General features: G+C 40.9%; 1 pseudogene; it reads left to right on the top strand.

Moving 5' to 3' along the window:
* The first annotated feature begins 399 nt into the window (after positions 1-399).
* Positions 400-476, top strand: LOC115029927 (small nucleolar RNA SNORA40; annotated as a pseudogene).
* Positions 477-12326: the final 11850 nt, after the last annotated feature.

Genomic DNA, 12326 nt, shown 5'->3' with positions numbered 1-12326 from the left:
AGCTGGGCTGATGCTGAGTGAAAAGTTTGAGCGGAGAGAACAGCATCTGGGAATTCCAGAGACAGGAAGAGCTTAGGTATGCCAAACCACGGACAGTAAGTAAGATTAGTAGGTTATTCAATTTCACTAGGTAAATACCGCCCGACATACAGACAGAATCAATCCAAAAAGCATCAACACTTTCCACGTCGTGAAGCAGGATCAAGAACAACAGAGGTTCAAGACTGAAGACTTTAAGGTCCAGAGCAGAAGCCAAGCCCTACCAGCAAAGCCTCAGGTTGTTTTAAAAACTCAAGTCAGGTCTCTTCGCCTCTGCAATCAAGCTCTCCCAATAAACGTGTGCGGAAGGATTAAAAAAAAAAAAAAAAAAAAAAAAACTCAGGTCAGCCAGTTGGACAGGTACAAAAATAAATCCTTCTTTGCAAGCCAGAACTCATTGCTCAGTATGCGTTTTGATACGTACAAGAAGGAATATAAGCACAGAGGTGTTATTGATGAAGTTGGTTCTAGCCATATCACATATATAGTTTATCTTATAAAGGTAATGCAATAAAAAATAAATAAAAACTCAGGTCAGAAAATCACCGCGCAAATGCAGCGTACTTATCCCACAGGTTAGTGGAGTTATTTTCCTTTTGAGGGGTAGTGGTGATGGTAGTATGTAGAGCTAAGTTCATGCACTTCTACACTAGCTTTTTTTTTTTTAATTTTTTTATTTTTTTTATTTTTTAAGTGCTGAGAATAGGACCCATAGCCTTGCCTAATGTAGGCAAGTGCTCTACCACAGAGCTACAGCCCAGCCAGAATACCGTCTATTCATAGAAACTACACTCAAAATCCTTATCATGTCTGAAAGCAAAATCCTTCTAGATTTCTAAGAGATGCTCTTTCCAATATTCAGTTGTATGCTCTGTACTTGGTCAAATTTCTTTATAACAGAGGCTGTCACATATTTCTAATGCTTTTAACTTAGTTTTCATCGAAACGAGTTCATTTTCAACTTGACTCTTTATGGGCTGCCTAAATGTTAATTACATTTTATAATTGTGAGAGCAATTACAACCTGCATAATAAACAGGCCCAGGAAAAGATGTAACTAGCTGCATGAAACATACAGCCTGTGGGAAGAGGATTGTGGGGGAACTGGTATTCCATCATTAGCTATGTCTCTGTGATACTTCCTCTCAACACTTGATGTCTGAGACTCAGGGCTAGGTTGACTCTGTTATCCAAAAGATGTAAGCAAGTTAATATGCACTCTTAAACCGGCTCCAAACGATTGTACAAATAGTTCCTCATTAGTGTCCTTAGCTGACATCCACTGGCTCTCTACTTGGAACTCAGCATATGCAAAACTCTTGTGTCCAGTGTCTCCATCCACCACAAAATATTATATCTGGTATGTTCATGGTTTACACTAGTGCCAACAGGAAGAGTTTTAAAGCAGATGAAAGGGGGCCAAGGATAACATTGACCTTAATGATCTCTCCTAGCGTCTAGGGAAATGGTGCAGATGGTAAAGTATTTGCTGAAGACGCATAAGAACCTAAGTTCAGATCCCTAGCACTTACTTAAAAATAAGGAGCAGCAGTAGATGCCTGTCATCTCTGGGGAGATGGAGACAGGAAGACCCTGGAGATTGCTGGCCAGCCAGTCTGGCACAATTTGTGAGGGTCGGGTTCAAGAGGAAAAAGTGAGTGAGTGTTTCGAAAAAGTGAGGTAAAATTGTGGTAGAGGACGACATTCAGTGTTGACTGCCAGCCTCCTCACACTCATGCATACATGAGCATAGACACATACATGAAGACATACACATATATACCCAGATATACACAACAAAAAGAACCTCACCGCTATTGAACAGATAGATGTACTCACACTCATCCTTAGCTGACCTCTGCTGCTGCCTATTTTGAGAATTACGCAAAAACACTTTCATCTCCTGTCTCAATTTATCCTCAGAGCACTTTTTTTTCCCTTGAGAGAGAATCATCAACCCTGGTATTTGCAGATAGGTCAGCTGAGGCTAAGAGAGCTACTTCGCAACTATGCCTAGCTAAAAGCTATTGCCACCCTGTTTCTTTATCCCCCAAAAGCATCAACAGCCAGATAACCTGGCTTCATTCCCTACTCCCCATCACTGAGCCCTGGTGACATTTTTTACTATCACAACAGAAAGGTCTCCTTAAGTCATTATCGCCACCCAAGGTAACCACTGGAATGAACAAGACTGAAAAATGAAGGTTTTCCCAGGGCATACTGAGTGTCTGTCATTGTACTGGCTAGTTTTGTGTCAACTTGACACAGCTGGAGTTATCACAGAGAAAGGAGCTTCAGTTGAGGAAATGCCTCCATGAGATCCTGCTGTGGGGCATTTTCTCAATTAGTGATCAAGGGGGAAAGGCCCCTTGTGGGTGGGACCATCTCTGGGCTGGTAGTCTTGGGTTCTATAAGAGAGCAAGCTGAGTGAGCCAGGGAAGCAAGCCAGTAAAGAACATCTTTCCATGGCCTCTGCATCAGCTCCTGCTTCCTGACCTGCTTGAGTTCCAGTCCTGATTTCCTTGGTGTCTGTTCACAGCAGTAAAACCCTTTCCTCCCCAACTTGCTTCTTGGTCATGATGTTTGTGCAGGAATAGATACCCTGAGTAAGACGGTCATCATCCTAAAATCCCAAGCAAGAGACAAGTTGCAGGTACCTCACATTAGCAGTCTTGAGGGAGTCCGGGGGGCCATGATGTGACCAAAAGACGTTTTGTCTGAAAGCCATAATGAATTCAACTCTTTTTACTTTGAGACTAAAACCCAGATTTTATTACATCCATTATACTTAATGGGACTTTTTAGTTTTCAAAGAAAATTGAATAAAAAGAAAAAAATGTGAACAAGGTAAAACATTAAGAAGTAGCCATGAACAACTTCTAAGACACTGGTAATTCAATGCCCAGATTCATCAAAGGCTAAATGTCATTCACTGTGCTTGGAGTTTTATAATAGATTAAATAATACAGCCATTATAAATTACTCCTCCGGGGATACAGAAAACCATGAGATACAAGACGAAGAAGAAAGAGAAGAGAAGAGGGACGCAAAGCTCCCCTCCACAGTGACAAGAGCATTAATTTATATCTCATAGTTGAAGTGCACAGATGAAGTTTGGATGTCGCACTGATTTCTCTGTAAACAATCGTCTCCGATTTCCCCTTTGTGGGGGATGATGTGCAGGTGCCAGGCATCGTCTCCTGAGGGCGTTTCGGGAACACCTTCTGCAAATCCAATTAAACCCAAGCAAACACTATGATGCAGGTTTAACTGCGTCCCATGTCAAGCACCTTGGCATTTAAGCAGTGTGACTCATGCTCTTCTCTTGTGAGCATCCATATCTACTTTCCCCAATAGAAGCAGCCTCACTTTATGCTTCCACCATATAATTGATCAGGGTTTAATTAAATTGAATTCCATTGATTTATGGCAGTGTGTTAAATTGAGTTAAATTAAAGAAGAGTCATATGGGAGTTGCTAGCATCTCTCTCTTCTGTGGCACTGTGGTGCCTTCAGCACTGTGGTCTGTACAATAGAACAGAAAGACTTACAAATCCCCTCAAGTCTCTGTCCACAGTGGTGCTATTTCATCCAAATGTCCAAAGCAAACAAATGATGCTGCCACAGTTCTCTTGAAAGTTAAATCAGAGCAAAAGAACTCCCTTTTTCATGGGATAGGCAGGCATATTTATTGTTTTTATTTTGAGAATCATATCATAACCTCACCTGAAGTCCTATTCCTCCTAAGAGTGAAACTTTTGCTAATAAATATTTTAAATAAAAAAAAAAAACCACTCCTGTTAGGAGACCTCAAGAAGTTCCAACTAAGATTATCTAATCCTTAAGCCTTTATGACTTCTCACTAATGAGTTCTTGGGCATCACTGACAGTCTTTTGCCATTCTGGTGGTTGGGGAGAGTACAAAAGGATAGCATTATCCGAAGTAACGCAAAAGAGGGTCCTGTCATGATAATCCCTAAAGTAGCATTGTTTATACAACAAAAGGCTTGAGAAGAACTTTTTCATTTTTTCTCTAACTACTTTCATAGCTGTGGTATTTTAAAAATTGTATCTCCAAACAGAAATATGTGGCATTTAATATGTGGCATGATCAAGGTCTTTGTCCTAAGGTGGGCTTTACACTTGAAACACATCCTACTCTTCAAAAATAAACAAGGGAAGCCAGGAAAGTCCTACTGGGAAGCAACGTCACTGCATAATCAGGTCTACAAGCAAAATAAGATAAACGGAAGCCTGTTCCTTGTCCATAGAATTTAAAAAAAAAAAGCAGGAGAGAAATTATAAATCTCTATGGCTGATAACTGGCTACCATCTGGCTCCCATAAACCCCCAGGAAGAGGAGAAAGCACTTCAGGTGCTAAATGGGACAAAGGTTATAGCCCATATGTCAGAAACCAGCACATTTACAAGTAGCCACACCCTCTATTACAGTTGTTTGCAAATGACAGCGGGTGACAGTTAATTTGGGCTCCATAGTCACTCTCTTCTTGCCTAGGATCAGAATCTTGAGACTGGTCCAGGAGCCCAGACACAGGACTGTATTTTTCAGCCTCTCTTAAAGTTAGATGTGACCATGTAAAGATCTGGTTAAGACACCGAAACAAATTGTAGTGTTTACTCAACAGTTCCTTACAGGGCTGGAAATGAGCCTCTCCTTTCCCCTCCTGACTTTGAACATGAGAACATAGACCTTTGCTTAGGAAAGGTGGATCAGAAAAATTAAAGAAACTTGAAAGATTTCTGCTGGTTCTTTATTTCTCACCTCTGCAGCCAGTTTACTTAACAAAGAAAGAAACATTTTTTTTTATCATTTATACAACTGTTATCTGAGAGTACAGTGCTGTTTGCATGGAAGCTAATCTGAATTTATGCAGATTAAGAACAAAGACAGATTTATATAATGTCCCAGATGTATTGATCAGCCAACGTTTACACAGACTAATGAAAAATAGTGCCCAAAATTGATTGTGTACATCAGCAAAAGAACAAGGCTGGGCGACAAGGAGTGAGGGCCAAGCAGAAAGCCATGAGTCACATCCCTCTCCCCCAGTGAGCCTGAACAGATTCTGGAAACTTCTCAAACCGAGGGAACTCATGCCATCACTATTGGTTCTTAGGACGAAGCCCAATCTGAGACTTAATGAATGAAGTTTCAACAATAATAATAATGATGATGATCATGATGATGATGATAACAATAACAACAACTTTTACTGTATGCTTCTCCTGATAAATGAAGAAAAGGTTTCAAACCCTTGCCCTTTGAGACAGGGATATATTGTGAAAGATGAGCAGTCAACTCCCTCAACTCTATGCCCACTGAGACCAGATAGACTTGAACTCCTTCAGCTGCCCAGGTGTTGTGGGTATACACGAAGGAGCTCTGTTCTTTGTGTATAAAGCCACTGTCAGCCTCGTTTTTCTGCTTCAACAAATGGAACAGATGATCCCCTCAATGTGAACCACCCATGGGCTTTCCCACAGTGAGAAGAAATCCCCAGCTTGCTAACCACAACTGTGTCATTTTCTATCCCCCTCAAGAAATCACACAGGACTTAGAGTAGAAATGACATTATTATAAAAGATGCAATGAGGTGACAGCTTTGAGTTTGTTTTGCATAGATATTAAATAATACTGAATCTTCATAAATAACTGTTCTTATTTGGAGTATTTGTTATGATGCTGATGCAAATAACTCCAGCATTCAGTAGCAGCTTGGAGAAAACGCATTCATTTCCTCACTGATCTCCCAGCCTGGGAGAAGCTTCCCTGGGAAGAAAGTCATTCACCAGGTAAACAGCTGAGCAGATTTCCTTGTGCAAATGAATACTGAATAAAAATCTCTTTAATGAGAATAATGAGGATGGTGATCAGAGCCAATTATTTCAAGCTTCATAATTTGTATATTAACTAAACATTCTCATAATTAAGCAAGTTAGCCCAGGGATATACCATTCATTATAGGCTCTACAGTTTCTTTGCTTCTGAAATTTCTGCTCTCAAGCATTCTTTTTGAATGGGAAGCTGAATCGAGAAATTTTAAACAACTTCAGGCTCTTATCAATCTATTATCATAGTCATAACCAGGAGTCTGGATGTAAGCTGACCAGAGTAAATGCTACACCTCCTGAGAACTGTCTAAGCTTTTCATCTCTCTGCTGTGTGTGGCCTTGAGGTGGGTTCATCTCCTTGGAATTCCAAGATGGCCACTCCATAGTCCAGTCTCAAGGAGGTAAAAGGGAAAGGCTGGTAGCAGAGAGGCTATCAAGTTGAGACAGTTTCCAAAGTGCCAACAAGCTCTTCTAGCACTTTTCAGTTCTATAGCAGTGATCCGGAGTATCCTGGGGTTAGTTCCAGTTGCAAAAAAAAATTGTAGAGGCTGTAGACTCTTGAGAGCAAGGAGACAGGAGAGTGGAAATGAAAGGGTAGACAAAGCCATCAGCACCATCTTGTATCTCCCTGCATGCAGAAGGGTAAAGACTATAATTGACAAATTCTAGAAGTTTCTTTTTTAAAATCTGCATTCAGTTTTCCAGCAAGGGTCATCAAAACCCTATTTGAAAAATGATGTGAATGTACAGACACATGCTTGGCAACTGTGGACTAATGCAGAGACAAGTACCCATGTCTGTATAGAGGCACAAGCTGGACACGGGTGAACCTGAGCAACAGACAGCTGCCTGAAGCGATTCAATAGGGTGAGGGCAAGGGTCCTGTAAAAGATGAAAGAGGGTTGAAAGGTCATTTCTAATGTTTTAAACTGCTCTGTGCCCTGTTTATCCCTATAGCATCTTTCTTCACTTTATTTAACCTTCTGTTTTACCCAGATCTTAAGATTTTACAAAAAAGAAAAAAAAAATTCTGACAAACATACCGCAGTGATCCTTTTCTTCTACCTTGTTGGGACCTCACTGCTCTGACAGTATGGCCCTTCTTTATATGGATGTTATATGGGTTATTTAGGTACCAAATGTGGCTTGATTTCTACAATCAGGCAATTCCTACCCCCCACATCAACAAAGACAGCAGTCCTGGAATTAACAGTTTGCTGTTACTTTTGTGGACGATGTCTATGACTGAGGACCAACCCCTTCTTCCAGGAACACACAGATTATCTTCAACAGTAAAACACTGTTTTAACCCCAGATAGGACTTTTAGATAGGCCATAAGTCCTTAATGTTTGTGAAAAGAGTTGATGGAGTTTTAACTTATAATTCCAAATTGTGAAAATCTACACATTTGTTTAATAAGAAATTTCTTAAACTATTGTTGATCGTTAGAAAAACTTCAGAGGTAGGAGGAACGGCTCAGAAGTTAAGAACACTGGCTGTTCTTCCATAGGGTCCAGGTTTGGTTCCCCATACTCACAAAGCTACCAACAACTGTCTGTAACCCCAGCTTCAGAGGGTCTGATACCCTCTTCTGGCCTCCATAGGCACCAGGCACACACATGGTACACAGACCTATATTCAGACAAAACACTCATATGCATAAATAAAATAACTGTTCAATTTAAAAAGAAAGAAAATGTCCAGAAATTATTTATTCCACCCAAAGTAAAAATAACAACTTATTGGTATTTACAGTAAACCTCACAGAAACCCCAGAAAAGAAATTAACCAGGTTTTAAGATAAATAGAAATGATGGTGTAATAGCTCTTACGGCTTTTCTGTATAAAAACCAATCACCCATGTTTATAGATTAATAAGTCAAGGCAGAATATCATAAAAAATGATTCTCTCAGCAGAACATAGTTTTAAAATTGAGGGCTTAGACTCCAGCTTTCCTGCTAGTATTCCAAAATGCTTATTTTCCATGGTAAACACCAGGATTCACCATTCTTTGCTTTGGGTAGTTTTCTAACAGGCACCTTAACGGTTTATGTCCAAATTGGAATTAGAGGAAGTATGTAGCTCTGGCAAGATCCCCTGTTCTTCCAAACAGGGTCAAGCCTTGTTCTGATCACTACTGACTTGCAGAATTGACATGCAACAAGGATCCTTGGTTATAAACTATGATCTACCTACCAATCGTGAAAACTATATTCACAGAAGTCGATAGGGGCAGTTGTTGACAAGATGGCACTCAGAAACGGTGTTGATGTAATTTAGGAGGTGGGATCATAAGAGGAAACAGCACTCTGTTTGAATAAAGTGCCAGTGGAATTGCCAGCGGGGCGATTTAGGAGAAAAGGGGTGACTTCGTTACTTTGTTACTTCAGTAAACTTTGTTACTGAAGAAGACTAGAGGATTCTTTGTGACATTGAGACTCTGCAATACTACAGTGGAGGAAATGGCCATGAATGTGGCTGACCTAATTTAATTCCTGGGATGAGATAGTTTTGCATGCAGTGCTCATTGTTGCTGAATAGGCAATCACCATGTGCATTGTGCTTCTTTGAGAATATTTGAATCTTGTCTCAATGCTCATAACGGATCACAAATACAGATTCTGATAGCAAAGTGACTTTAGTCCTGAGCTCTTGTGAGGAAAGGCATTGGCTCTATCCTCTTTAGAGTTAGACCATTGGGGTGGGTATAAAAGATGGGGGGTCTGTAAAATCTTTTTTTCTTAGAAATTCATTGGCTAGTTATGTAGAAATAGTTGTATTCGATGTATTAGAAGTTCTCTATCATTTAATGATATACTTGTGGAGTAAAAGATATAAGAGCTGTATAAAATCAGCCAATTATGTTCAACTAGCATATCTGCCTTTATTGTGTTTGTCATTAGCCTGACTAGAAAGGCCTTTAAAAGTGATTTTTTTTAAGAGAAAATTTGAATGCATTTTGTTGGTATTGTACTTACTCAATAACGTATTTAATTAGTAGGGAGAAAGAAGAATCCTGTGTTCTTAAGCTCTTACATCCTCTGTCCCCTGAAGTAAGTGAATTCACTACTGACTTCTGAGTTTTCATCAAGTAGCTTGATAAATCTGAAATGTAAAACTACAAGAAGGAGCCAGTGCATGCTCTCCCTCTAGGTTACTTCATATGCTAAAAGCATCATTTCCGTGAAAACCTGCTATAAAGCATAGGAAGGGGGCTGGAGAGAAGGCTCAGCAGTTAAGAGCACTGACTGCTCTTCCAGAGGTCCTGAGTTCAATTCCCAGCAACCACATGGTAGCTCACAACCATCTGTAATGGGATCTGGTGCCCTCTTTCGGTGTGCCTGAAGACAGTGACAGTGTACTCACATACAAAAAGAATAAAACATGAGACAGTCTTCAAACCTTCAAAGAAAATAGGTTTTTCCCATGTACAAAACCAAGACAGAATAGTACAGTGTTAAAGTAAACACAGCATATAATTTACTATCTTTGCTGACCAATCTTGGTTGTCAAGTCGATGGGGTTTGGAATTGCCTAGGAGATGTAGGAGGGTATATCGAGAGTAGCTTAATCAAGGAGGGAAACCCAGGCTTGAAAGTAGGTCAGGTACAGGTCTGGAAAGACTACAAATGGGAAAATATTGCTTGTAAAATTTTATCACTGTTTCCTGGTCCAAGCAGGTAGGAACAAGCAACTATGTCCGTCTGTCTGTCTATCTGCACTCTTATCCTACCATGATGCTCTAGGTCTTCAGACCCTTCTTTACTTAAGTCATTTTTGCATGTTGTTTTTATCAAAGAAGGGAGCAAAAGTTAACAAATATACGCTCTTAACTATTACCCAGGCTCCCCCTCACCCACCTGCAAACCACGAGAATATTTTTACCTTCCCCATTCCCTAAATAGTGACTTCAGCTTGGCATCCCTGCCTTCTCCCCAGGATACACTTTTGCTTCCTGTCTCTGTGAGTTTGACTAGTCTGTAAGTGGAATCATATGGCTGGTATTTATCCTCTCCTGATTGATTTATTGAACTTCGCTTGCCTTCGAGGTTCCTGTGTGTTGTGGTGGGCGTCAGAAAGGCCTTTCTTTTAAAAGCTGGATATCCCACTGTGTGTGCCCAGCACACTTTGTTTATTCAGTGTTTGAAAGTGTACTTGAGTTGCTTCTCTTTCTTTTCTTTTTGACTCTGGGAAATCACGTTGCTAAGAGCAAGTGTGCACAAATACCTCTCTGAGTCCATATTTTTGACTCTCCTGCTTCCTGTGATTTTTTTTTATTTTGTTTTATTTTATTTTAGCAAGAAAGCTGAATGTGGGTGTTCATTTCATACACAAGGGGGAACAACTCCAGAAATAGTCGGGAAAACTTCATAAAACAGAGAGCGAGTGTGGGGCAATATAAAATATAGCTTTGCCTCTGGCTTGCCAGATTTCTATCCTACATGACTGGATTACTTTCCAGTTCTCTTATCTGTGAAACAAGGGCACGAAGGATGCGATTATGAAGTCTAAGCACTAAGCAGCTAAGGACTGTGGCTTGCAAAGCTTACCCTATGGTGTTTATCCTGCTCCAGGACCAAATCCAAAACGGGAAGGCACGGTTTTTAAAGTCTACTCTTCAAGGTGTCGATTTTCCCCAGTTGTAGAGAAGGAGAAATTGAGATTTATTTTTAAAAGCCTTAGGGTTTTTCAAAAGACAGAGTTGAGAAGAAAATTAGGGCACTGATCCATCAATTCATCACAGGTAGCCAGCTCTGGAGAAGGAGAAACACAGTCAGCTGTACACTGAAGAGCTAGTCCTCAAGACTGACCACTACCTTGTTCTTCTTAAAAGATTGCTTAGCAGAGTCAAGGGAAGGATTAGACATCAGAGCACTCAGTTCAGTTCCCAGCATCCACTTGGTGTCTCACAACTGACTATAAGTCCAGCCCCATGGGACCCACTGTCCTCTTCTGGCCTCTATGGGCAGTACACATGTGCAAGGTGCACAAAAAATACAAATGGGCACACACATATACCCATAAGAATGCATTCTATGTATTTAAATAGAGTTTAACTAAAAGAACTTCAACATTTCATTATAAAAATGAGGGGTTTTTTTTGTCTGCATTTTAGATTATCAGGGTGTGTGTATTGGAGAGTGGGGGGAGAGACCAAGAAGAGTAAGGGTGATAATGTTGGTGTCTAAGTTTTGTAATAAACATCTTCAACTTTCCCCCACATGTTGGTTTATTTTACCAAATTTGGTACACTACTTGATTCAAATATATTAATAATTAGAACTCTCCTCTTTGATTTCTGTAAAGAAAACAGTTTATTTATGTTTGTCATTCTATGTTCCAAAGCCAACCTCCTGTTCAGGCATCAAGGCCAGTTCCCCTGTGTCTCTAGCCTTTGGAGGAATACCCAGACCCCACCGTCAGCCTAGGGCAGGGACATAGAATTTGAAACTGTGTCTCTCCACAATGAACATTATGGCAAACTCCTCTAGCCTTCTACATTTTGTGATGGCCCGCAGGATTCAGGGAGGAATCATTCTGATTGTAGCTGTTACCCATATGCCAACAACTACACGTATTATCTAAAACATAACAACACTACCCATCCCTTTCTGCTTCCATTCCTTCAAACTGTCCATAGCGAGCCATTACCTTCAGCCTTTCTGCCAGGGCCTGGGGATATCCTCTTAACCTCCCTGTCTCAGTTTCCTTTTCTGTAACAAGAGAGTCCAACCGCAGTGCCTTTGTGCATTCTCTAAGACAGTGATGTCCCTGGTTGTGTAAGTGGCCCACCAAGAACACTGGGAGCCTATCAGTGATGACTGCCATTTGAACGCTGCACTCTTGACCCTGACCCTCTGTCAGAGATTACTCCCACTCCCTCTGCTGATGATAGAACCCACGTGTGTCTTCTAATTCTGAATGTCTTTCCTGGCTCCAGGTCCTTGAAGCTCGCCTAATGCATGCAGGCACTGATTTTACAGTCTGATGGCTTTCCAAACCAAGAACCGCCCTTTCTTATCACACTCTCCCAGGCCTCTGCCCTGCTTCCATGTCCAGCTGCCCAGCACGGCTCCAACACTAACACCATTTAAGGTTTGAGCTTCAAAAGCCCTCTTTTTACAACCTGACCTGAGGAGACTGGCTGGGGTGCGTGTGGCTTGGCTGCTGTCTGAAACCCCAGAAGACTGGAGCCCGTACAAACACCCGTGCCACTCCACTCCCAGTTGGTTCTGTAATAATTTCGGGCTGAAGCCATGTCTCTTGCCCTGAATCACAGGATTTCAGCCACAGAGCCAGGAACTGGAGCCAGGTCTAGGCTTTCCCATGGCTCTGTTCTACCCACTCAACAATAATGCCAAAAAAAAAAAAAAAAGAGACTCAGACATTTCATCAAACCTGTCTCTTCTGTCAAATTGCGTTATTCTCAAA

The sequence above is a fragment of the Mus caroli genome, unplaced genomic scaffold, assembly GCF_978045245.1.
Source record: "Mus caroli unplaced genomic scaffold, Mus_caroli_1 scaffold_19, whole genome shotgun sequence".
Classification (NCBI taxonomy): domain Eukaryota; kingdom Metazoa; phylum Chordata; class Mammalia; order Rodentia; family Muridae; genus Mus; species Mus caroli.
Note: the sequence above shows the minus strand (reverse complement) of the source record. Positions and strands in the feature narration are given on the sequence as shown.